General features: G+C 43.9%; 1 protein-coding gene across 1 annotated transcript in view; it reads left to right on the forward strand.

The window, feature by feature from the left end:
* LOC126284523 (retinol-binding protein pinta-like) overlaps nt 1-27213 on the forward strand; it is a 108955-nt gene that overhangs the window by 12499 nt on the left and 69243 nt on the right. The gene's annotated exons all lie outside the window — the stretch shown is intronic.

The following is a 27213-nucleotide window of genomic DNA, read 5'->3' on the forward strand; positions in this document are numbered from 1 at the left end:
ACACCTAAACCTTTCTGTTCAAGCTCTTGATTTCTCTTATTTTATCTTGATGATCATTCCTACCTATGTAGGTCGGGCTCAACAAAATATTTTCGAATTCGGGGCAGAAAGTTGCTGACTGAAATTTCGTAAATAGATCTCGCCGCGATGAAAAACGTCTTTGCTTTAATGCCTTCAATCCCAACTCGCGTACCATATCTGCCACACTCTCTCCCCTATAACGTGATAATACAAAACGAGCTGCCTTTTTTTGCACACTTTGGATGTCCTCCGTCAATCCCACGTAGTAAGGTTCCCACACCGCGCAGCAATATTCTAACAGAGGACGAACGAGTGTAGTGGAAACTGTCTCTTTAGTGGACTTGTTGCATCTTCTAAGTGTTCTGCCAACGAAACGCAACCTTTGGCTCGCCTTCCACACAATATTATCTATGTGGTCTTTCCAGCTGAAGTTGTTCGTAATTTTAACACCCAGGTACTTAGTTGAATTGACAGCCTTGAGAATTGTACTATTTATCGAGTAATCGAATTCCAACGGATTTCTTTTGGAACTCATGTGGATCATCTCACACTTTTCGTTATTTAGCGTCAACTGCCACCTGACACACCATAGAGCAATCTTTTCTAAATCGCTTTGCAACTGATACTGGCCTTCGGATGACCTTACTAGACGGTAAATTACAGCATCATCTGCGGACAACCTAAGAGAACTGCTCAGATTGTCACCCAGGTCATTTATATAGATCAGGAACAGCAGAGGTCCCAGGACGCTTCTCTGGGGAACACCTGATATCACTTCAGTTTTCTCGATGATTTGCCGTCTATTACTACGAATTGCGACCTTCCTGACAGGAAATCACGAATCCAGTCGCACAACTCAGACGATACCCCATAGGCCCGTAGCTTGATTAGAAGTCGCTTGTGAGGAACGGTGTCAAAAGCTTTCCGGAAATCTAGAAATACGGAATCAACTTGAGATCCCCTGTCGATAGAGGCCATTACTTCGTGCAGACGTCTCACGGTACACCTGACACGCCTTCAAAGAAGAACGGAGCGGGAATAAACGTGCTTCCGAATCCAGACCACACAGTCACATACTCACACGGAAAGATATGTGTTCGGTTTTTCCGCGCGCTCTACGAGGTTAGAATAATAAGAGACTTATTGTGAAGGTGATTGAATGAACCCTCTGCCAGGCAATAAAATGTAATTTGCAGAGTATCCATGCAGATGTGAAAGCAGATACGGCGAGTGTAATGGGTCTTTGTGCGCTCGGTTTAACAGTACCCTAGAATCGGCAGTTCTGTGTTATCACTGCACGCTGTAGCGTAAAATGTACCTCATCACTCCATGGGATATTGACCGGCCACGACTCATCAACTTTGATCCGTGTCAGGAACGAATAGTAAATTCAGAACGTTGCTGCGTATTATGAAGTTTCAACTGCTGCACCATCTGGATGGCACTGTAAAATAGACTGCAAGACTCCCCATACTGTTACTGTGGGATGGACAATTCTCATGACACTGCAGGGACGCAAACCTTTCCAGGGGCACGTGCTGCATGGTTAGTTACGGCAACAGCAACCTCATCAGTAACTCCCATGGAGATGGGACGCCTTGCCCTTCCAGGTGCCACACCAGGCTCACCCGTGTTTTCGAATTTCATGATTATCTTCTTTGGGCCTATCCTCAGACCTCTGAGTCGGCGATACTCTCTCAGTGCAGCACCGTAACTGCCGCTGTTCACCCAAAAAGGTTCCATTAGAGATGCTCGATCACTGCTCTCGATATCCATACTGTTCACTCACGTTATGGCTTGTCGAATGACAGCGTGGTTGAAATACCGCCATACAAAGAATGTACAGCGCCAGATTTCCACATGGTGGCCAAATGTGACACTAAATTTTTTGTCGAGCGAAATTCGGTTCTACGTCAATACACTGAAATGCCAAAGAAACTGGTACAGGCATGCATATTCAAAAAGAGAGATATGTAAAGAGGCAGGATACGGCGCTGCGGTCGACAACGACCTATATAAGACACGAAGTGTCTAGCGCTGTTGTTAGATCGGTTACTGCTGCTACAATGCCAGGTTATCAAGATTTAAGTGAGTTTGAGCGTGTTGTTATAGTCGGCGCACAGGCAATGGGACAGAGCATCCCTGAGGTAGCGACGAAGAAGGGATTTTCACGTACGACTATTTCACGAGTGTACCGTGAATATCAGGGATCCGGCAGAATTTCAAATCTCCCACATCGCAGTGGCCGGAAAAACATCCTGCAAGAATGGGCCATCAACAAGTATCAGCGTGCGAGCCATTCAACGAAACATCTTCAATATGGGATTTCGGAGCTGAGGACCCACTTGTGTACCCTTGATAACTGCACGATACAAAGCTTTATGCCTTTAATGCCTAACCTGGGACGTTCAACACCGACATTGGACTCTTGATGTTTGGAGACATTTTGCCTGGTCGGACGACTCTCGTTTCAAATTGCATTGAGCGGATGGACGTGTACAGGTATGGAGACAACCTCATGAATCCATGGACCCTGCATGCCAGCAACGGACTGTTCAACCTGGTGGAGCCTCTGTAATGGTGTGGGGCGTGTGCAATTAAATATGATATATACAGGGTGAAAAGTATTTAAACCGACAAACTCTGGGAGGTTGTAGGGGACATCAAAACAAATATTTTTTCATTGTCATTTTTCCCTTTGAGAATTATTTAAACCGGTGGAGGCCGCATTACGCTGTTCAGTTGTTTGAGGCCGTGTTAAGATTTTCAGTTGTTAGACGGCGTATTACGCTCTTCAGCTGTAGGCAACTACTGTCCACCAGTATAGTAGTGCACTGTCTCTGTTTGCTAGTGGAGCGATACACCTGGAGTGAGTACACTGATATGGTTGGTGTGTACTACGTAGCGCACCACAACGGACGAGCTGCACAGCGGGTTTATCAACAACAATACTCTAATCGCCGTATCCCGTATCATACGACCTTTGCTGCTGTGTACCAACGACTGCGTGAGACCGGGTCATTTAGCGGATTACCTGGACAGGGACGCCGTCGCACGGTAAGAACGCTGCAAATTGAGGAAGCTGTCTTGCAGCATGTGGAGCGGTATCCTTCAATCACCACACATGCAATTGCACGTAACATGGGGACGAATTAGACGAATGTAAGAACAGTCCTTCGAGAGCAGTTGTTACGTCCATTTCACTTACATCGTGTCCACAACCTGGAACCAGTTGATTATCCACCCACAGCACAGTTTTCGCAGTGGTACCTGGAACAGTGTGAAATGCATCCTACATTTCCATCCTCTGTGGTGTTTACCTATGAAGCAACGTTCGGGCGTGATGGAGTCTCCAACATGCACAATTCACATGTTTGGAGTGAGGCTAACCCACATGCCACAGTTGCGAGCGCCCATCAAGTGCGGTTCTTCGTTAATGTGTGGGTCGGTGTTGTTGGGGACTGTATAATTGGGCCGTATCTGCTACCTAGACCATTAAATGGCAGGCACTATTACAATTTTCTCTCCAGGGCATTGCCAGAATTGATGGAAGACGTCCTGCTCTCTACAAGACAACGCACACGGTTCCAACATGACGGGGCGCCGGCACAAATTAGTCGTCGTGTGCGTCGACGATTCCCTGAAACGTGGATTGGCAGAGGTACAGGACCCTGTACCATGGCCTGCTCGATCCCCAGATATGTCCCCTCTGGACTTCTTTGTGTGGAGAGAGATGCGCAACCTTGTTTAAGGAACTCCTGTTGAATCAGAAGAGGATCTGGTCGCCCGGAACAATTCAGGATATTCCTGGGATTTTTGCCCGTGTCAGACAGACGGTGTAACCTTTGTTTACGTGTCAATGGAGGCATTTTTGAAAATCTACTGTAATTGAAATTGGGTTGTGTTAATGTGTTGTCTCTTGGTCATAAAAAAAGTGGAAGAGTGTTTGTTGGTTTAATAAATTTGCCGCCAGAGAAATCTTCCTCTACCGGTTTAAATACTTCTAATAGGAAAAACTGACATTTGGGAAAAATATTTGTTTTGATGTCCCCTACATCCTCCAAGAGTTTGTCGGCTTAAATACTTTTCGCCCTGTATGGGACCACTGATACTTCTAGATACGACTCTGTCAGATGACACGTACGTAAGCATCCTGTCTGATCACCTGCATCCATTCATGTTTATTGTGCAGACCGACGGACTTGGGAAATTTCAGCAGGATAATGCGACACCCCACACGGCCGGAATTGCTACAGAGTGGCTCCAGGAACACTCCTCTGAGTTCCGCTGTCCACTAAACTCCCCAGACATGAACATTATTGACCATGTCTGGGATGCGTTTCAACGTGCTGTTCAGAAGAGATCTCCACCCCCTCGTACTCTTACGGATTTATGGCCAGACCTGCAGGATTCAGGCTGTTAATCCCCTGCAGCACTACTTCAGACATGAGTCGAGTTCATGCCACGTGTTGTTGAAGCACTTCTGCGTGCTCGCGTGGGCTCTACATATAAGGCAAGTGTACCAATTTCAAATGGTTCAAATGGCTCTGAGCACTATGGGATTTAACTGCCGAGGTCATCATTACCCTAGTGTGTGTGTGTGTTGCTTTCGTAAGTGGTGGTGTTCCTGAATGTTTCTTGAAATAAACATCCCATTGCACAAACACATATACCAGAATGTGAGTGGTTTGTATATAAGTGTGCTTATATATTTCCACATTGCTCACCTTGATACCAGGTTGAGCCATGTCACTACACTCATCAGGCAATGAGCTTACATATCCAGAAACAAAAATTGTACCCACACACTGTTCAAATGCTCTTGATGAACTTATGCTACATATGAATCTCACCACAACTTCATCAGTATCCATATTATTCGCAACAGGAGGGGGGGGGGGGGTGATATTACATAGTAGCTATTTCCCAAAACTATTCAAATGGCTCTGAGCACTATGGGACTCAACTGCTGTGGTCATCAGTCCCCCAGAACTTAGATCTACTTAAACCTAACTAACCTAAGGACATCACACACATCCATGCCCGAGGCAGGATTCGAACCTGCGACCATAGCGGTCGCGCAGTTCCAGGCTGTAGCGCCTAGAGCCGCTCGGCCACTCCGGCCGGCCGGAAAGTGCAATGGGACAATACGCGATCGAGAAAGTAAACTCTCGTGAGGGGAAGGTAGCAGAAATTCGACTTACTAAATAACTGAAAAGAGACTGGCATTCAAAACTGTATTGTGAATGTAATTCCTTAACAGTTACAACCAACTACACGAAAATAACTTCTTTTATATATATATATATATATATATATATATATATATATATATATAATACTCTTCCACGAATGAAATGGTAAAGGCGTGGCGAATCTGTAAGCTATGTGAACTGATAACCTTGTTTAATCACGTTTCGGCAATCGAACTAAGTAATACGACCCAATGAAGGAAAAGCATAGACATTTTGTTTCCTTTTCCGTCGTTCCTTAGTTGCTTCAAAATTCATGGAGATGTGTTCCTTCTATACAGCTACATGGAAGGCAATGCTACTGTCACAGTTGACACTGTGGAGAACGAAGACAAGATGAAAGAATTATTAAATGATCCCATCTACAAAGAACTAAGGGCGGACCCTACGGCGAAGATAATTCGAAAGACGCACGCCCCGATTAAGGACTCGAGAATTTACGCTGACACAGCCAGGGGTCTTATTCCCAGAGTACCAGTCTGTCCTAGAATTTATGGTGTTCCAAAGATACACAAGGAAAGTTATCCTTTGAGGCCAATAGTGAATGGGATCAATTCGCCTACTTACAATTTGGCAAAGAATCTAGCGTGCAAATTAAGACGTCTAGTTGGCAAGACGGATTCTTATGTGAAGAATTCGACGCACTTTATAGAACGCCTAAAGGGAGAAACAATTTTACCTACGGACATCATGGTCAGCTTTTACGTGAATTCACTGTTTACGAACGTGCCAGTAGATGAAACTATCCGCATCGTTCAGGAGCATGACCCGCCAGACATATGCGACCTGGTTGAGTTGTGCCTGATTTCAGCGTACTTCAAATGGCAAAAAAAAAAAAAAAAAAAAAAAAAAAAAAAAAAAAAAAACTACGAATAGACAGATGGTGTAGCAATTGGGTCTCCCCTCTATCCGGTGGCAGCTGACATATTCGTGGAAGTCTTCGAGGCAACGGCCCTTGGTTCAGCTCCCTTACGCCACGTTGATGGTTCAGATACGTGGACGACACGTTCGCTTTATGGCCTTATGGTGAAGAGGAGCTACACAAGCTTCACGAATATTTGAACAACATCCATGGGAAGATACAGTTCACGCTCGAAGTAGAGAAGAATGGAGCAATTCCTTTTTTAGAGGCCGAAGTATACACCGACAACGGAGGGCACACTGGGGCACAGAGTATATTCCAAGCCTAATACATACAGACAAGTATCTGCACGCCCAATCCTATCACCACCCAGCGCTGAAGAACGCGGTCATCCGTTCTTTGTCGATCCGTGCACAGTGCCTAAGTGATGCTCAAAACATCACACCTGAGCTTAAAAGGCTACGCACAACGTTTCAAGCCAGTTGCTACAGCCATAAGTCGATACACCCAGCCTTGTCGACAAACACAAGCAAGAAAGATAAGTAATAAATAGACAAACTGCAGCTAACAGTGTGCTTACCATATGTGAAAAATGTTACCGACCGAATAGGCAAACACCTTCGCCTTCTATAGTGGTCATAGGATCCAGGACTTACAAGACTCCACTAAGGACAAGGTGGATGCATTACACACTGCAGGCGTGTAGCGTGTGCAAGGTGGAATGCGAATGTGTTGAGGAATACATCGGCGAGACTGGCAGGCCAATAGCTACGCGCATTCAGGAACACTAGCGCTGTATTCGCCTATGGCAATACAACAAATCTGCAGTGACAGAACATCAGCAAGACTGCGGAAAAGAAAAAAAAATTAGCGAAGCCTGTGTGTTGACCAAAGCAGCCTGTTAGGACGAAACGCAAGATCAGAGAAGCCATCAAAATATTTAAAACACCCTAATAACATAAACAGGGAGGATGGACTCGGGCTTGCCCTATCTTGGCTGCCAGCAATCAGAGCCCAACAGACCGCACTGTCAACACGAAACCTGAGCACCACCGGCGGGTAGCTGCCGCCTCGCGGCCGACGTCCAGCATTTGGTAAACAGCAGCCAGTTTCTCATTCGTCGGTGAGCACCAGTCATGGCACATAACTCAAGAGCGAATAGACAACAGAGGTTACGTTCTTCCTCCACCTCAACAACCTATTAAAATAAAGTTCCCTCTCCTTCTTCCTTAAGTGACCAATGAAAAGAACTTTTTAAAATTATGACGTAATGGCATGCGCAGTGAACAATGACAACAGAATATTAGAGACACTGCATAACTAGTACGCGCCAGCAGATCCAGGAGGAGGCCGCTACAACCGTGTCCGAAACGTTGGTTTTTGTCCTGCAGCAGTAGTTTTATAAATTATGACGCGGCACCATACCCAGAAAACTTTTATGCCGACTGACTCTGGCCTACGCAATTAGAAAGGAATTTTTTTTTGCCATACGCGTTTCGCTTCTTTTATTTACGAAACGTCTTCAGTGGCCTGTAATACATGTTTCATTTTGCACATAAAATAAATTTATTTTGTAGTAGTTAATGTATGTTACTGTGTTACATTTTGCTATGTTTTTCTCTTGTTTTTCAGATTAGAAACAACTATTGTAGCACAAATATCGTGATGTTAAATTATCGTTTGGTGTTACTTACGCTTTCAAGTGTTGTTAGTCCGTATGTGTAATCCTGGAGATGTGTTCATTCGGTCCCCATGCTCCAGCTTTTTTCATTAATACTTATAATAACACATTACCTGTAATTTTCATTTTGTGATCAACATGTGTGTGTTTACAGAGTGTAGTGTTGTCAACTGTCGTTATGTGTTTATCTTTCGACTTTTGTTTTGTTGATGTTTTTCATAATATGTGAAAAGCACGAGTTCGCTTTTGTATAAAAGTAATACTGTAGAACAATGTCTAACTAGTGACATTCATTTATTAAAATGTTGCTCTACAAAGAACCTAGGGAATATTTAGCGTACATGATATTTTTCATTTGGTTTGTGTATGTGTTTCTTTTGAGAGAGAGAGAGAGAGAGAGAGAGAGAGGGGAGAGAGAGAGAGAGAGAGAGAGTGTGTAAAATTATGACGATAGGAGTAACGCTTCAAATGACATATCACCGATATCAAGTGCTCGTGAGAAATAAATAACATGACTGTATAACAAACAAGGTGGAAAATAGAATTGTCTTAATAAATTTATGGCTGTGAACCACGTATGAAAAAGCTTATTTACAGTAATTATTGATTTATTCCTGTCTTTGGGAGAAATTAACACATATTGCATGATTACAAGGATTTGATTTCCCAATATAACGACTTAACATAAGGAATCTAATCATCTTAGTATGCAATGGTGCACTGAAACCGCACAGGTGCGTGTCCCTATGAAAAAGAAAGTGGAAGAAGCTGGAACGAAGAAGAAAGTAAGGAATGATAAGGAACTGTATACTAGGCTGAAGAACCAGAATGAGAAATCTGTACGTTGGTACTTTACGGAGTATCCAGTATAGAAGAAAAAGAGAACCAGAAGTTGGAAAACACAACTTACCACGCAGGCAAGGAGAAAATTTTTTTTTGTGCACTTGTGTTGAGTGCCCTGTTTGGAATCGTGCTGGATGCACTACAGAAGACATGGAAAGTCTACGTTTGTCGTTACTACTTATCCAAGAAATGAACATTGTAAAAGTTGTGGAAATAATAATTTAAAAATGATTACACATTTAATGTTAATGTCTAAGTATCTGTCAATATTCTAATTTCCTAACAAAAAAATGGCAGATAATTTAAGTGGCGAATATTTTTACTCACGTATATTTTATACATATTTCCCTTCTCAAGCACACAATTCCCAAACCACCGAAGATAATTACTCAGTGGGATGTGGAATGGTGTGCAGTCTCATCTTTTTGATAAATGCAGTTAACTTCATTGTACTGCGTTGCTCAGCCTTTTTCGGAAACTATCTTCCTCGTGGACGTCCGACACTTGGCCTGCAGTAGGCTTGTATTCCACGACGATTCTACGTAGACGTTCTTGTTGCATTCATTCTAAATAGTTACTCAAATAACTGTGTTTTTTTAATTTTGCTTTCCAAATCTAAAATCGGTAGCTCTTGTCATTTATCTCTGTTTAGTACTTTGTCCATCAGTCAGCAGCCTGTGACTGCCTTGAGAAGTTCATCTCAGATGACCTTATGTTTCTTCTTCGTTTCTTCGATAATACGCATGTGTCACTTCCTGATAATGCTACCAGCTCCGTCAATGTTTTATAAGGATTCAGTTTATTTTCCTTTCTAATTTAATATTTCAGAGGTCTATAAATTGTTCCACATGTTTGTTTAAATTTGTTTCTGTGTCGTGATCCATTGTTGTGTATTTTCGCTTTCTGCTCCCACATTTCGTATTTATCTCCATTTTTCCCTTTTCGCATTTTTTCCTCAGAAAAGCCATTTTCAATTATGTGGAAATACCAGCCTTGTTCTTCTGCCCTATTTCTTAAGATGTATAGCCTCCTTTATAAATTATCTTCGGTTTGTTGCACATTTAAATTTATTTAGAATAGTAAAAGTAGAGAAACTACAGAATGATGCATCTATACTGAGTGAGCCGCCTCTACCGATGTTGTTTTATGTAACGTGTAATATTACATATGGCCTTCACAAACCACACGTGAGATTTTTATGTTCTCTCGCTCGCTTCGCACAAACTATCAGTCCTACAGAAAAAAATGAACAGCACTTTTTGTTAGGAACTTAAATGTAGTTAAATTTTTATGAAATTAATTTTATCCATAGTGGATTCTGTTGAACTCCGTGACTGTTCCCTTGTAGGGTGTAGAAAAATTTCCGGTACCAGTCACAATAAAAGGTTATTTGTCAAACGACCGGTTTCGGGCTTGCACCCATCATCACGTGTTTATACATTCATGTACATGTTTATATTGCTGGAGATCACTGTATAAATACAAAAAAATATTTGCTGGTGACTAAACAGGTACAAGTGGGACAATTATAAGTGGCAAGGCAGCATTTATCGAAAAATATACTTGTACTCACATAAAGGTGAAGCATCATTATTAGTTAAATTTTTTACTGGTATACGTTTTCGCTAGGGGACATAGTTTCCGAGTTATTCAAGAACAACGTACAAAAGAAACTGTCAAACGCCACCCCATTCCCACGCTCGGCCCCCACCTGTCAGAATTTTTGTTATGTGGTTCATGGCAGTTTCTCCTGCCACTATACAAAAATTTGCGACTGCACGAATTATTTCCCACATTCGACCAGTTTTTAGTATACGTTGGCTCGCCTTATTACGCAACTGGCTTAGTTGCGCACTTAATAGTTGTAATATTGACGTTTGTGTAAATTTTACCTAAAATATTATGAGATCTAACGGCATAAAATAAACAATTACATCGTTGTATTCGTCAGGCTTTGACTATTGAACTACTTTGCTTGTGAGGGTCAAGACTGGATCGAACTGCCAGCGTAATTAGTTTTAGTGTAACGTTTACAAAAATCGTTTTTCTTTCAAAACCCTTAATAATGTTAACAAAATAGCCGACTATGCTAGTGACGTATTAGCTCAATCCAAGGTCGAATATCAAGAATAAATAGTACATGTAGTCGGAAATTTTTGTACAGTCGTAGATGGGATTGCCACAAAGAATATGCTATACATCCTGACCAATGAAGGATGAATGTGGCGTGGAGGTGCGTTTGAAGATGATTTTTTTAATGTTTTTCTCCAATAACAGGAAAACCCTGATCTCCAGTGCAAATACATCCCCGCACAAAATGTAACTATATTAAGTTCTCTACAAAAAGTCCTCTTCATTTTTTCCTGTAGGACTATTACTCTGCACATGTCAAAGGAGAGAATATAAAAATCTAGTTTGCGGTTTTCGGAGGCCAGGAGGTTTGTTGCGGGTTGTATAAAACGAAATCGGTAGGGGCAGCTAAACCACCCTGTACGGTTTTAGTTTACTTCTTATGAATTCCATCAACGAACAAGATGTATCAGACACGAGTCGAATCCGCACGATGGACTGACCAACTTCGTCGCTGCTTTGTCGAGCTTGAAGGTGCTTTCTTGGCGGTTTCCCACTCTTTTAGAGACAGGTACTAGCTGATCCTCAATTTCGTCCTCGTTAATTGTGAGTTTTATTCATGTACCTTTAAAGATACACAGGTGTGTAAGGAGGATCCACAATTTGAAAATATAACATTTGTTGTGAAAAGTCATCGTTTACTACTAAGACTTGAATTTTTCACCTTTTACTGAGAAATTGTGCACAATTACAGAACCTGCTATAAGGAATCATTAAAAACAATATATTTCTCTACTTTAAAATGGTAAGTACATGACAGGATTACAGTATTTTCAAAAGCTAGGCATTAAGTACTTACTCCCTGATATTGCGAGGGTTTTAGTTTCCATCGATTTTACTAATAAAAATAACTGCGAAACACTGAATGTGATATCGTCTTCGGCGCAGGTAATAAGTAACAGCAATAACTAACAAAATACAAATTGGTAACAACTCATTATTAAGTGTGAAGAACTCACCAAGAATACATTACTGTAACAGTGCTACACGACATTACGATTATTTGGATTATGGTCAGATAGACTCTTATGGCATGACGTATATTCTACATTTAGTATGTCGTATTCGACGAAAATATGTGCCTGATCCATTGATTTACTGCTCTTCTGTGAAGATGATTCGTATAACTGAAGCCGATGGAGAATAAATATACAATTTTACAGCTGATGGCGCAGATATCCTATTTTAGAAATACTCAACAGTCTTAGGTAGTCACCTACGAAAGTTCCCATTTATGCTGTCCCAGAAACTTGGGGTTAGCACCACGATACTGGTCTCGTCGTATTTCATTCCATTAAAGAGTCTATCGAAATAAATACGCCAAAAACGTTAACGACAGGGCTTGAGATCCAGCACTGTGTTCATTAAGCTCCCGCCGGCCATCACATCTACCTGCAAAAGTTAAAAGGGCGTCGCCTGTAGAATCGGATTCGGCTATAAACAGTGGCGCGAGACAAACAGTAGTTCATACTCTGGCTGGATTCGGGGCAGTGAATAGAAATAACAGCAGTACTCGTAGCACCTGAAGAAGATGTATGGGTTGGTAGTCGAAATATTGTGCATGAAGGAGAAACAACTATTCAGTGGAAAACCGTAAGCACATCAATCATGCTGAGAAAACCGCAGAGGTCAAATAACAACGTTCTTGATCGGCAGAGTATGTTTCAGGTTGCAAGACATTTCCGAACAGCAGGTTGAGGGTTGGAAAGAAAATCACCTGACGACCTATTGGTTGGTTGGTTTATTTGAGAGGAGGGGACCAAACAGTGAGGTAATCGGTCCCATTGAATTAGGAAAGGATGGGGAAGGAAATCGACCGTGTCCTTTCAAATGAACCATCCCCGCGTTTGCCTGAAACGATTTAGGGAAATCGCGGAAAACCTAAATCAGGATGGCCGGACGCGGGTTTGAGCCGTCGTCCTCCCGAATGCGAGTCCAGTGTGCTAACCACTACGCCACCTCGCTCGCTGATCGACCTGTAAGAGCTGATACGCCTGTGGTTATTGAGGCTGGAAGAGGGTCTGTTTTTCAATCCCCAAAATCGTCTGCAGCGAAACGTGCTGTGTCTGTTAGGCCTCCTAGGAAAAGTATCGGAAGGGTTTCACAAAAACAAAATGACAGAAATGAGCATGAGGTATTATTGGCCGGGAGGCCTCGTCTGGTGAAGTTCGGCCGCCGAGTGCAAGTCTTATTTCAGTCGACGCCGCATCGGGCGACTTGCGTACCGCTGATGAGGATGAAATGACGATGAGGTCAACACAACACCCAGTCCACGAGCGGGGAAAACCTCCAGCGCGGCCGGGAATCGAACCCGGGCTCACTACATGGTAGGCATGTATGTCACCACTCAGTTAAGCAGGCGGACTTCACAAAAACAATTTCAGTCCCACACGTGTAAAATTATGACTACATTGTAATTATTTGAAGCGTTTTTTCCTCAGCTGGCAGACCGATGCTTTTTATCTTACAGATAAGATTAACTATTACTTGCCACCTGCAAAAGACGAGTAATAATTAGTCGTATCTAAGAGATAAGCAACATCCGGTTTCGTAAAATAGTGAGATGGCACAATGCTGTGTTGACGATGGCGCTCAATGGAGCATTGAACCTTTAACGTGTTGCCATCGGCGTAATGCATACTTGAACGTGTGCCTACCAGTACAGAGAAACTACACTACTGGCAATTAAAATTGCTACATCGCGAAGATGACGTGCTACAGACGAGAAATTTAACAGACAGGACGAAGATGCTGTGATATTTAAATGATTAGCTTTTCAGAGCATTCACACAAGTTGGCACCTGTGGCGACACCTACAACGTGCTGACATGAGGAACGTTTCCAGCCGATTTCTCATACACAAACATCAGTTGACCGGCGTTGCCTGGTGAAACTATGTTGTGATGCCTCGTGTAAGGAGGAGAAATGTGTATCAACACGTTTCCAACTTTGATAAAGGTCGGATTTTAGCCTATCCCGATTGCGGTTTATCGTATCGCGACATTGCTGCTCGCGTTGGTCGAGATCCAATGACTGTTAGCAGAATATGGAATCGGTGGGTTCAGGAGGGTAATACGGAACCCCGTGATGCATCCCAACAGCCTCGTATCACAAGCATTCGAGATGTAGGTATCTTATCCGCATGTCTGTAATGGATCGTGCAGCCAGGTCTCGATCCCTGAGTCAACAGATGGGGACGTCTGCAAGACAACAGCCATCTGCACCAACAGTTAGACGGCGTTTGCAGCAGCGGTTACCCTTGACGCTGCATCCCAGACAGGAGCGCCTGCGATGGTGTACTCGACGACGAACCTGGGGGAACGAATGGCAAAACGTCATTTTTGGGATGAATTCAGGTTCTGTTTACAGCATCATGATGGTCGCATCCGTGTTTGGCGTCATCGCGGTGAACGCACATCGGAAGCCTGTATTCGTCATCGCCATACTGGCGTGTCACCCAGCGTGATGGTATGGGGCGCTATTGGTTACACGTCTCGGACACCTCTTGTTCGCGTTGACGGCGCTTTGAACAGTGGACGTTACATTTCAGACGTGATACGACCCGTGGCTCTACCCTTCATTCGATCCCTGCGAAACCCTAAATTTCAGCAGGATAATGCACCACCGCATGTAGCAGGTCCTGCACGGGCCTTTCTGGTTATAGAAAATGTTCGACTGCTGCCCTCGCCAGCACATTCTCCAGATCTCTCACCAATGGAAAACGTCTGGTCAACGGTGGCCGAGCAACTGGCTCATCACAATACGCTGGTCACTACTCATGATGAACTGTGGTATCGTGTTGAAGCTGCATGGGCAGCTGTACCTGTGCCCATCATCCAAGCTCTGTTTGACTCAATGCCGTTATTACGGCCAGAGGTGGTTGTTGTGGCTACAGATTTCTCAGGATCTATGCACCCAAATTGCGTGAAAATGTAATCACATGTCAGTTCTAGTATAATATATTTGTCCGATGAATACCCGTTTATCATCTGCATTTCTTCTCAGTATAGCAGTTTTAATGGCCAGTAGTGTAGTAAGTTTCGTAAAATGTTGACTACAAGCTGTTTTCAGCACTATCTTCCGCTTTAGAATACATATTACTTCTGCAATTCACTGAGGTGGCAGAAGTCAAGGGTTACCTCTTCATATCATGTCGGACCACCTTCTGCTGGGCGTAGAGCAGCACCTCGACGCGGCATGGACTCCAGAAGTCGCTGGAAGTCCCCTCCATAAATAGTTAGCCATGCTACTTCTGAAGCCGTCCATAATTGCTAAAGCGTTGTCAGCTCTGGGTGTTGTGCACGAACTGCTCGATTATGTCCCATAACTGTTCTACTGGACTCATGTCGCCGGATCTGGGTGGCCAAATCATTCTCTCGAATTGTCCACAATGTTCTTCAACCCAGTCGCAAACAAGTGTGGCCCAATGACGTTACACCGTTGTTTGGGAACATGAAATGCATGAATGGCTGCAAATGATCCCCAAGTAGCCGAACATAACCATTTCCAGTCAATGATCGGTTCATTTGGAGCAAAGGACCCAGTCCATTCCATGTAAACACACCCACACCATTGTGGAGCCACCACCTGCATGCACAGAGCCTTGTTGAGTTCATGGATTCGTGGGCCCTGAGCCACTCTCTAACCCAACCATCTACTCTTACCAACTGAAATACGGATTCATCTGACCAGGACACGGGTTTCCGTTCGTCTAGCGCCCAACTGATAAGAGCAAGAGCGCAGAAGAGGCGCTGTAGCCGACGTCGTGCTGTTAGCAAAGGCACTTGTGTCGGTCGGCTGCTACCATAGGCCATTAACGCAAAATTTGGCCTCACGATTTTAACGCATATGTTCGTCGTCCGTCCCACTTTTGTTTCTGCGGTTATTTCACGCCGTGTTGCTTGTCTGTTGGCGTTGACAACGCTACGCAAACGCCGCTGCTCTCGACCATTACGTGAAGGCACACCATTCCTCGTGGTGAGAGGTAACACCTGAAATCTGGTTTTCTTAGTAGACTACTGTCGTTTTGGATCTCAGAATATTTCATTCAATAACGATTTCCGAAATGAAACGTTCTATGCTTCTAGATCCAATTACCATTCCGCATTCAAAGTCTGGTAATTCCCATCAAGCGGCCATTATCACGTCGGAAACCTTTTCACACATGTCACCTAAGCACAAATGTCAGGTCCGCCAATGCACTTTTTACACCTTGTGTATGTGATACTACGGCCATCTATATACGTCCATATCACTACCATATGATTTATGCCAACTCTGTTCTGTTAGCCTTTAAAAATTGACAGGTATTCGTGTGTTACACTTAATTAAACCAAAATAGATATAGCAGAGTATGGTAACAATGTACTCCAAGTTCTGCCATCTTCCTGGTTTCTCAAATGAATGCCACTTAATTGAGTGTACAATGTATTACAGTTAACATTGTCTCTATCAGAAGGCTTTGAATGTCCCTAACCAGGACTCCCTCGCCAGTAGACAGTACATGCTCACTCTGAAGAGACTGGTTATCAGGAAGTTCTCAAAACACCTGCTGCACCTGTTTATCTCCTGCAGCGCCAGGTGCTCTTTCTGCACGAGCGTGATAGGTCAACACGTGGCGCTTGAGCAAGCAGTGACTCAGTTCCTAATATAGTTCTCTGTTTCCTTTCAGAACAGAGAGACAAGAGGTTCCGCATCTTCACAAACAAATTTCCAAAGAGAAGTTGATTTCATATTGAGTAATAGTAGTTAATGTAGCAAAGATTGATACAATTATATGTACTCAATCCCCAGTAATACTATTAATTTCATATAAGAGTGTATTTATTCAACAGTTGCGCAGTTTATGGGTATGCGATGGTACGAGAATTATGTTTCAATAGGCACGAGTTCCCATATTCAACAGAGTAGCTTACTGGTTGGTAGGTGCGCTAGTGTCGCAGTATATAACAAATGTGCAGTAGTTCCGCGACTGTACTTGTTAGACTGTGGCGTTACAAGTGCCCAAAAAGTGTTGAACCATAAACGAAACAATGAAAGTCAAGAAAATTTCCATTTCGTGAATTGTGATGTTATACGCAAAACGACAATATGTTTAGGAAAACCAGTGATCACTTCTTGTTGTAACAGAGGATTTATTAATCGATAAGATCACGGTACTAATTTTTGGTTGTTTCCGTGGTTGACTTGTAACACTACAACACAGTGCCTCATGTATTTTCAGTCACTCGAATCTATGAGTTTAAAACTATTTTTTTGCAAATATATGTAGTTATGAGCTTTGTCGTAATACAGAAGAACAAATAAGGAATAATTAAGTCAAAGCTCTGTAGTAAACACGCTGGAAGTGTCAGGGAAATTCAATCTCTACAGAGCCCCGAAAAATCTTAATTGGTACACCTCGAAAGACAACGTTGATTTTGATCCGATGATTACATTTTCCACCTGGGGGGGGGGGGGGGGATAGTAGATAACGGTTCCAATGTCGAATGCCAACAGATAGCGTAAAGGCATAGCTACAATTGCGCCATGTGTCTATACTTCAACACGGGATGCTCATAGTCATAATGCTGAATGTTGTGCAAACTTACAGTATTCACAAGCAGGCAACCAAGCCACAGAGATGCACTCGTGCTTCGTACAGCCAAATGAGAGAGTTTTGAGAAGGCCAAACTGTGACCTTCCGACCGGCGGGATGTTTCTTTCGGAGAACTGCCACACAAGTTGGACGTGCTGCGTCAGTTGTGCAACGATTCTGGTGTCAATGATCACGCGAACATTCTCACACCCACAGACGAGGTTCCACACGTCCGCGCATCACAGATGTCCACCAGGATCGTCACATTGAAGGGCAGCTGTGTCATCTCGTACAGCTACCAAAGCACAGATAAGAGCGCTTGTGAGAACAGATGCATCAACGCGGAACTCTACGAATGGGACAACGGGCATGCAGACCTCTAAATGGTTCAAAAGGCTCTGAGCACTAAGGGACTTCACATCTGACGTCATCAGTCCCCTTAGAACTACTTAAACCTAACTAACCTAAGGACATCACACACATCCATACCCGAGGCAGGATTCTAACCTGTTACAGTAGCGGTCGCGCGGTTCCGGACTGAAGCGCCTAGAACCGCTCGGCCACTCCGGCCGACATGCAGGCCTCTAGCCCATCTTCCATTCACGTCACAACATCGACATGCATGGCTCAACTGGTGCCGCCAGAGTGTCACTTGGAAGACGGAATGGCGCACTTTGGTCTTCAACCATGAAAACAGTTTTTGCCTCAACGCAAATGACGGTCATTTGTGAGTAAGACTTAGACCTGTTGAGTGCTGTCTCGTAGAGTGCATTTGTCCAAGAACCGAGTGAGGTGGCGCAGTGGTTAGCACACTGGACTCGCATTCGGGAGGACGACGGTTCAATCCCACGTCCGGCCATCCTGATTAAAGTTTTCCGTGATTTCCCTGGATCACTCCAGGCAAATGCCAGGATGGTTCCTTTGAAAGGGCACGGCCGACTTCCTTCCCCTTCCTTCCCTAATCCGATGAGACCGATGACCTCGCTGTTTGGTCTCTGAGCCCAAACAATCCAATCCAAATCCAAGACCCCACCCCAGGTATTACTGTCTATAGCGTTTCTGGGAGGGAGGGGGGAGGGAGGGACGCTAACCTAGCGCTCGGTACGTGCAGAAGATGATTAGACCAGTTCTTTTGCCGTTCTGACAACCGCAAGGTGATGTGTTGTTCCCACATGATTTGCTCACCCACACACTGCTCGTGAAACCCAACTTGCTGTGCAAGACGTACAGCAACTTTCCTGGCCAGTATGATCTCCGGACTTGTCCCCAATCGAACACGTGTGGGATATGATGGGGCGAGAAGTAACTCGTGCAACTCGACAACCAACAACTACGCGAACAGGTCGAGCAGGGGTGACGCGACGTATCCCAGGACAGTATCCGCCATGTGTACGATCGACTGGATGCCGGTCAGGCGTGCATTGCGGCCCGTGGTGGCTACACCACCTGCTAGTATGGGTGTTTCAGTAGGGGTCAGTGCCTGGTACTTCTGATCCACTTGTTGTACTGATCGGTAAATGTAACAGTTTCATGTACTCTATATGCACTGTTCCAACAATAAATCTTGAGTGATGTGGGAACGCCTGAAAGGGTGTGCTATTTTTTTGTCTGTTAGTCTATAACAACAACAACATCGTTGGAGCTAGCGTGCGCATTCGTAGTAGTGTAGCCAACGTGACGAGTTGTCAATCATCTGTGGTGGCATACGGCTGCAAAGTGTTGGCGCGTTCATGCAAAATGGAGATTTTTCAGGAGTTGGTGCTGTAGTATGTGGCTAGGTAAAATATATAAGAGAGCGAGCACGTGTATGGGCGTAGTATATGGTTATACTTGAAAGAAGATTTGGTAATTGAAGAAGATTGTGTGCATCAATGTTACTCAAGCTGCTCGCTAACCAAGAAGAACCTGAATGAGATTTTCACTCTGCAGCGGAGTGTGCGCTGATATGAAACTTCCTGGCAGATTAAAACTGTGCGCCCCACCGAGACTCGAACTCGGGACCTTTGCCTTTCGCGGGCAAGTGCTCTACCATCTGAGCTACCGAAGCACGACTCACGCCTGGTACTCACAGCTTTACTTCTGCCAGTATCTCGTCTCCTACCTTCCAAACTTTACAGAAGCTCTTCTGCGAACCTTGCAGAACTAGCACTCCTGAAAGAAAGGATATAGCAGAGACATGGCTTAGCCACAGCCTGGGGGATGTTTCCAGAATGAGATTTTCACTCTGCAGCGGAGTGTGCGCTGATATGAAACTTCCTGGCAGATTAAAACTGTGTGCCCGACCGAGACTCGAACTCGGAACCTATGCCTTTCGCGGGCAAGTGCTCTACCATCTGAGCTACCGAAGCACGACTACTGGGCGTGAGTCGTGCTTCGGTAGCTCAGATGGTAGAGCACTTGCCCGCGAAAGGCAAAGGTTCGGAGTTCGAGTCTCGGTCGGGCACACAGTTTTAATCAGCCAGGAAGTTTTCAAGAAGAACCTGTTGCCAATAACGGATACCATAAAAAGTATTACGTCGCACCACAAGCAACTGGTCGCAAAGGTCAAGCCGGATATACTAGGTTTTCCAGCGTATTAATTAATTTTTTTTTGAACATTAGAATGTTGTGTAGTCAAATCAGAAACTTAGGGAGTGAACGTAATTGACCCAAGTCATTAACCATAATCAGGGTTCCATTGTTTCACCAAAACCTTCAAGAAAGTCAAAACTGAAAGAAATAGTTAAAAGAAGATAAATCCAATTACTTTTACAGTTAACTTCCATTCAAATAATTATTTGAACCAGAGGCAGAAGTTCAAAAATGGTTCAAATGGCTCTGAGCACTATGGAACTTCTCACGTCATCAGTCCCTTAGAACTTAGAAGTACTGAAACCTAACTAACCTAAGGACATCACACACATCCATGCCCGAGGCAGGATTCGAATCTGCGACCGTAGCGGTCGCGCGGTTCCAGACTGTAGGGCCTAGAATCGCTCGGCCATCACGGCCGGCAGAGGCAGAAGTAATTAAGGTTCTCCATACAGTGTCTTACTATTACTGCAGACAATCAATCAAGCCAAATGTTATTTAAAACAATTTACATTTCAGTGACAATAGTATGTTGACACTATTGCGAACAAAGTAATTTTATGGTATTATGCTGTGTTTCAAAAATACCGGGTGATCAAAAAGTCAGTATAAATTTGAAAACTTAATAAACCACGGAATAATGTACATAGAGAGGTAAAAATTAACACACATGCTTGGAATGACATGGGGTTTTATTAGAACCACCCCATATTGCTAGACGCGTGAAAGATCTCTTGCGCTCGCCGTTTGGTGATGATCGTGTGCTCAGCCGCCACTTCTGTCATGCTTGGCCTCCCAGGTCGATGCGATTATTGGCTTTGGCGTTACCTGTAGTCGCAAGTGTGTCGTGATCGACCGACATCTCTAGGGATGCTGAAAGACAACATCCGACGACAATGCCTCACCATAACTCTGGACATGCTTTACAGTGCTGTTCACAACATTATTACTCGACTACAGCTATTGTTGAGGATTGATGGTGGACTTATTGAGCATTTCCTGTAAAGAACATCATCTTTGCTTTGTCTTGCTTTATATGCTAATTCTTGCTATTCCGATCAGATGAAGCGCCATCTGTCGGACATTTTTTGAAATTTTGTATTTTTTCGGTTCTAATAAAACCCCATGTCATTCCAAGCATTTATGTCTATTTGTACCTCTGTATCTACATTATTCCGTGATTTATTCAGTTTTCAAATTTATACTGACTTTTTGATCACCGGGTAATTTCACGTGCTTAGATCTTCGTAATACTGCCACTGCCAATTTACTGTTGCTATAAATGAAACCATTTATGACCTTAATTTGAGAAGTAATCATTAAGGAACAATTATTAGTTTTTGCTCACGTTTCTGCAAATTTTCGAAAAGTTGCATTATCGTGATTTACGTAATTCAATACAGTTACCATAAAGTGTTTCTGGTCATTATCTGTTATTTGTTAATGCAAGTGTACTGTAAATTAGCATCATTTCGTTCGTGGTACATGTGTCTTTAACATCTAAGCTCTCGTAAGTGCATTTTCTTCAGTTGCTACGTTATTATTCACTCCCAGCAATCACGTGACTTCAAAGTAATGTCAGTCCTTAACAAAATTTAGCTGCTGTTCTTTATTGAACTGGTGACCGTCATTATTCTAGAATCTAAATTTAATTTGTCTCCGCCCGAACAGGCCGTGAAGGCCCAATAGTACCGACCCGCCGCCGTGTCATCCTCAGCTCATAGGCGTCACTGGATGCGGGTATGGAGGGGCATTTGGGCAGCACACCGCTCTTCCGGCCGTGTGGCAGTTTCCGAAACCGGAGCCGTTACTTCTCAGTCAAGTAGCTCCTCAGCTTACCTCACACAGGTTAACTCCACCCCGCTTGCCAAGAGCGCTCGGCAGACCGGATGCTCACCCATCCAAGTGCTATCCTAGCCCGACAGCGCTTAACGTCGGTGATCTGACGGGAAACAGTGTTACCACTACAGCAAGGTCGTTGGCAAATTTAATTTTTCAAAATTATTGCTGTCTGCTGAGAACCAATGATTTACTATGGTTTTTATACTTGGATCTTTGTTAAACTTCAGAAAACCCTGGGCAGTAACGATCAAGATATAAGTACCTGCACATTTTTTTCGTTAAACACTGTTCTTCGGAACCGATAACTTGTTTCCATTAACTGCAGAACATTAAGTGTAAGTGTCAAAGATATTTTATACAGCAGAGACTGTGTGTGCGTCGTCTGTTTAAAAGAACAACCTATACCGGTTCAAGGGAATTACTATGCTGGTTCCTAAACAATGGACACGAGTACAGCAAATACGTACATATATTTTGCGGTTGAAACTCACTTTTTTGTTCGTGGTTGCTTCCGTAATAACGGATATAGGGTTTTGCGTTGAAGAAACACAAATTCTTCTCGTTTAACACCAAAATATGTTTCGGTAGTTTCACCATCGTTAATTTTCAGTAAACAAGTAAAACAGTTCTGCATGATAACATACACAGGTTTGAGATTCTAATATTTACTTTCATAACATTACTGACAGAGACTATACACCAATTAATGTTTGTGTGGTTATCTGACATTTGTCGGCCGACGTGGCCTAGCGGTTCTAGGCGCTTCAGTCCGGAACTGCGCGACTGCTACGGTCGCAGATTCGAATACTATCTCGGGCATGGATGTGTGTGACGTTCTTAGGTTTAAGTAGTTCTACGTTCTAGGGGACTGATGACCTCAGATGTTAAGTCCCGTAATCCTCAGTGCCATTTGAACCATCTGATATTTACACTACAGCTGAAATTTTGTTGCAGATGAAAAACTGTCGATTCAACTGTGCTTCGAAAGTGTCTTTCTCACTGTAGCCAGCGGTTTTCCTGTTACGACTGGCTGTGGTTCTCTACAAATTCATGCATAACAGTCAAAAGAAATTTTGACATTTACAGGTTTTCCCCTATGGAATAGTAAGAGAATTTAATACAGATAGGTCTGTATGTACAAAAATAGTTTTATATAATTTCAAGTTTTCTTTTTTTTTAAATTCAGTCATTTACACTTACCACTATGTCATAATTATATACTGTTTCGACTGACCAGCGCACTTTTCGAATTGTGTCTGTAGTTAGAGGTCTGTATTTTCTGTTGATGCCGTTCCAGTTAAATGGTATGTGGACACAAGCGACTTTTCTGCCGCACCACTTTGTTGTATTTACGTAATGTATCGAAACCATCAGTTCGTGTTCGCCCCCAGTAGCTGAGTGGTTGCCAGGCACGGCAGCTCAGCGCCTCTGTAATAAAAATTGATAGAAAGGATCAACAACGAACTTCAATGAATGTCATGTGACATTCGCAACGACCAAGCACAACGATCAACAACGAACAAACTGAAAAAAGAAGTGGTTAGCGCGACAGACAGTCAATCTTAATGGCCGTGGTTCGATTCCCGGCTGGGTCGGAGATTTACTCCGCTCAGAGACTGGGTGTTGTGTTGTCCTAATCATCATCATTTCATCCCCATCGACGCGCAAGTCGCCGAAGTGGCGTCAAATTGGAGGACTTGCATCCTATAAAATGACTTTTATCTTAATAATATGAATATTTATGTATGTGTTCGGAGAGAGAGAGAGAGAGAGAGAGAGAGAGAGAGAGAGAGAGAGAGAGAGAGAGAGAGAGAGAGAGAGAGAGAAAGTGTGAGAGATTTTTACTTTAAATCGTAACTGGTACCTGAATTTTGGTTGCTGCCTCCTTGAATGATCAGCTTCTGCACCAGTCGGTGACGCATTACAATTTGGAGGAAGTTATGGTTCTTTAAGGTTTAAAATACACTCCTGGAAATTGAAATAAGAACACCGTGAATTCATTGTCCCAGGAAGGGGAAACTTTAATGACACATTCCTGGGGTCAGATACATCACATGATCACACTGACAGAACCACAGGCACATAGACACAGGCAACAGAGCATGCACAATGTCGGCACTAGTACAGTGTATATCCAAATTTCGCAGCAATGCAGGCTGCTATTCTCCCATGGAGACGATCGTAGAGATGCTGGATGTAGTCCTGTGGAACGGCTTGCCATACCATTTCCACCTGGCGCCTCAGTTGGACCAGCGTTCGTGCTGGACGTGCAGACCGCATGAGACGACGCTTCATCCAGTCCCAAACATGCTCAATGGGGGACAGATCCGGAGATCTTGCTGGGCAGGGTAGTTGACTTACACCTTCTAGAGCACGTTGGGTGGCACGGGATACAAGCGGACGTGCATTGTCCTGCTGGAACAGCAAGTTCCCTTGCCGGTCTAGGAATGGTAGAACGATGGGTTCGATGACGGTTTGGATGTACCGTGCACTATTCAGTGTCCTCTCGACGATCACCAGAGGTGTACTGCCAGTGTAGGAGATCGCTTCCCACACCATGATGCCGGGTGTTGGCCCTGTGTGCCTCGGTCGTATGCAGTCCTGATTGTGGCGCTCACCTGCACCAAACACACATACGACCATCGTTGGAACCAAGGCAGAAGCGACTCTCATCGCTGAAGACGACACGTCTCCATTCGTCCCTCAATTCACGCCTTTCGCGACACCACTGGATGCGGGCTGCACGATGTTGGGGCGTGAGCGGAAGACGGCCTAACGGTGTGAGGGACCGTAGCCCAGCTTCATGGAGACGGTTGCGAATGGTTCTCGCCGATAGCCCAGGAGCAACAGTGTTCCTAATTTGCTGGGAAGTGGCGGTGCGGTCCCCTACGGCACTGCGTAGGATCCTACGCACTTGGCGTGCATCCGTGCGTCGCTGCGGTCCGGTCCCAGGTCGACGGGCACGTGCACCTTCCGCCGACCACTGGCGACAACATCGGTGTACTGTGGAGACCTCACGCCCCACGTGTTGAGCAATTCGGCGATACGTCCACCCGGCCTCCCGCATGCCCACTATACGCCCTCGCTCAAAGTCTGTCAACTTCACATACGGTTCACGTCCACTCTGTCGCGGCATGCTACCAGTGTTAAAGACAGCGATGGAGCTCCGTATGCCACGGCAAACTGACTGACACTGACGGCGGCGGTGCACAAATGCTGCGCAGCTAGCGCCATTCGACGGCCAACACCGCGGTTCCTGGGGTGTCCGCTGTGCTGTGCGTGTGATCATTGCTTGTACAGCCCTCTCGCAGTGTCCGGAGCAAGTATGGTGGGTCTGACACACCGGTGTCAATGTGTTTTTCCATTTCCAGGAGTGTACGATTCTGTTAGCTACTTGGCCGTATTGCGGATAGTTTTGAGCCCAAGTTTTCGTAGATTTTCATACCTAAGGGACCACTGTTATAAGTAAATAAGATCAAACAGCAATCTTCTTTTCGTGAGAAAAGGAGATTGCTTGGCACACAAACTTCCTTCAGACTAAAAGTCCCGCTACATCTAAATTAGTCAGTTGAGTTCGGCAACATACTATTGCACAAGAACATAATCCATTTACTGTAACTGAGAAATTATGAGAGGTTGGTACTTATTGAACGAAAACTATAGAGAATGCAATTCTTTTCCTGTATTTTAGTGAACTTTGTACACTTAACAGTTCTGCCGATTGATAGACGGCGACGACAATGAAGTTCACCTCCTTTTCCAAAAACAAGATATTTCTATTCTTCACTTCCAGAAAATTTGTATACATAACTGTTTGGCAACTCTTACACATACTTTACTCGGTTTCATCAATAAAATATCAATTTTCTTTAAATGTAACAATACGTTCTGAGCGACGGCCTAGCAACGCGTCCTCTTTCCACAAGATACAGATTAACTGTCCTCTTTTTTTTTAATGAATAAATTGTCTTCTTTTTAGTGTCCATACTCAAAGACTCACAACTACTATCGTTGCGGGGATTGCGCTTCACTTCACTTCAAGTACTTTTTGATTCAAATTTACATTTATGGTATTTACCCGCGCGACTGCTACGGCCGCAGGTTCGAATCCTGCCTAGGGCAGGGATGTTTGTTACGTCCTTTGTTAGGTTTAAGTAGTTCTAAGTTCTAGGGGACTGATGACTACAGATGTTAAGTCCCATAGTGCTCAGTCTATTGGACCATTTTTTATTGTATTTTCATACATTACTGAGCTTCTCAGAATAAAATCAGACAAAAATTAGTTAAAAAAAGGGGGGGGGGGCAATGAGGCTCACATAACATTACAACCCGGCGAATGGTCTATCCGACGGGAGGCCCTCGTCACACGACATTTACATTTTACCACCAGTTCCTGTGTCATGCAACTCTCTGCCCAAATGAGGTTCCAGTAGTGTTACTAGTGTACTAACTGGTTGTTCTAAATAATCTTCACTGATTATTGTAGCTTTAGTAGCACCCCTGAAAGAAATCCAGTTACACAGTCGTACAGAGCAAATGTTTTTATGCCGAACAGCTTCTTTTCGACTGCATTTACTGCTTGAAAATCCGGCACCTATAGAACAGTGAGACGGCTATCGTCACTACATACATTTTGAAGGAAGAGTTCACTGGATTCTGAATGATTTACCTAATAACAGACTTTATGTTGAACATTTTCACGCCTGGATGTGAGTGCGAGGAACGTGAACAAAAAAATTGCACGTCTCGAGATACTGAAGACCAGGGTCGATCATTGTTGTTGTTGTTGTGGTCTTCAGTCCTGAGACTGGTTTGATGCAGCTCTCCATGCTACTCTATCCTGTGCAAGCTTCTTCATCTCCCAGTACCTACTACAACCTACATCCTTCTGAATCTGCTTAGTGTACTCATCTCTCGGTCTCCCTCTACGATTTTTACCCTCCACACTGCCCTCCAATGCTAAATTTGTGATCCCTTGATGCCTCAAAACATGTCCTACCAACCGATCCCTTCTTCTAGTCAAGTTGTGCCACAAACTTCTCTTCTCCCCAATCCTATTCAATACCTCCTCATTAGTTACGTGATCTATCCACCTTATCTTCAGTATTCTTCGGGTCGATCATAGCCCGGGCAATATTATCCGAAGAGGAAAGAAAACTATATGAATCCCTTCTATCACCATTCACTACTCACTTTCAACGTCTACGTTTGACAGTCAACGCCTGCACAACGTGGAACACTACTTTCTAGACCCGCCAAGAGGAGCTAGTGGTAAATAAGGCAAATTCTTTAGTCACCGATAAACGATGTTAATAAAGGTGTTAGTACGACTAACAACAGCATGGAGCGCTTTAGGTCATGCGTGTATTCAAGTTGAATTAAAACATCGATACGTATGCCTAATTCAGCGTCAGTTACGGAAGAATCCTCAAAC

Source organism: Schistocerca gregaria, chromosome 8, assembly GCF_023897955.1.
Source record: "Schistocerca gregaria isolate iqSchGreg1 chromosome 8, iqSchGreg1.2, whole genome shotgun sequence".
NCBI lineage: Eukaryota > Metazoa > Arthropoda > Insecta > Orthoptera > Acrididae > Schistocerca > Schistocerca gregaria.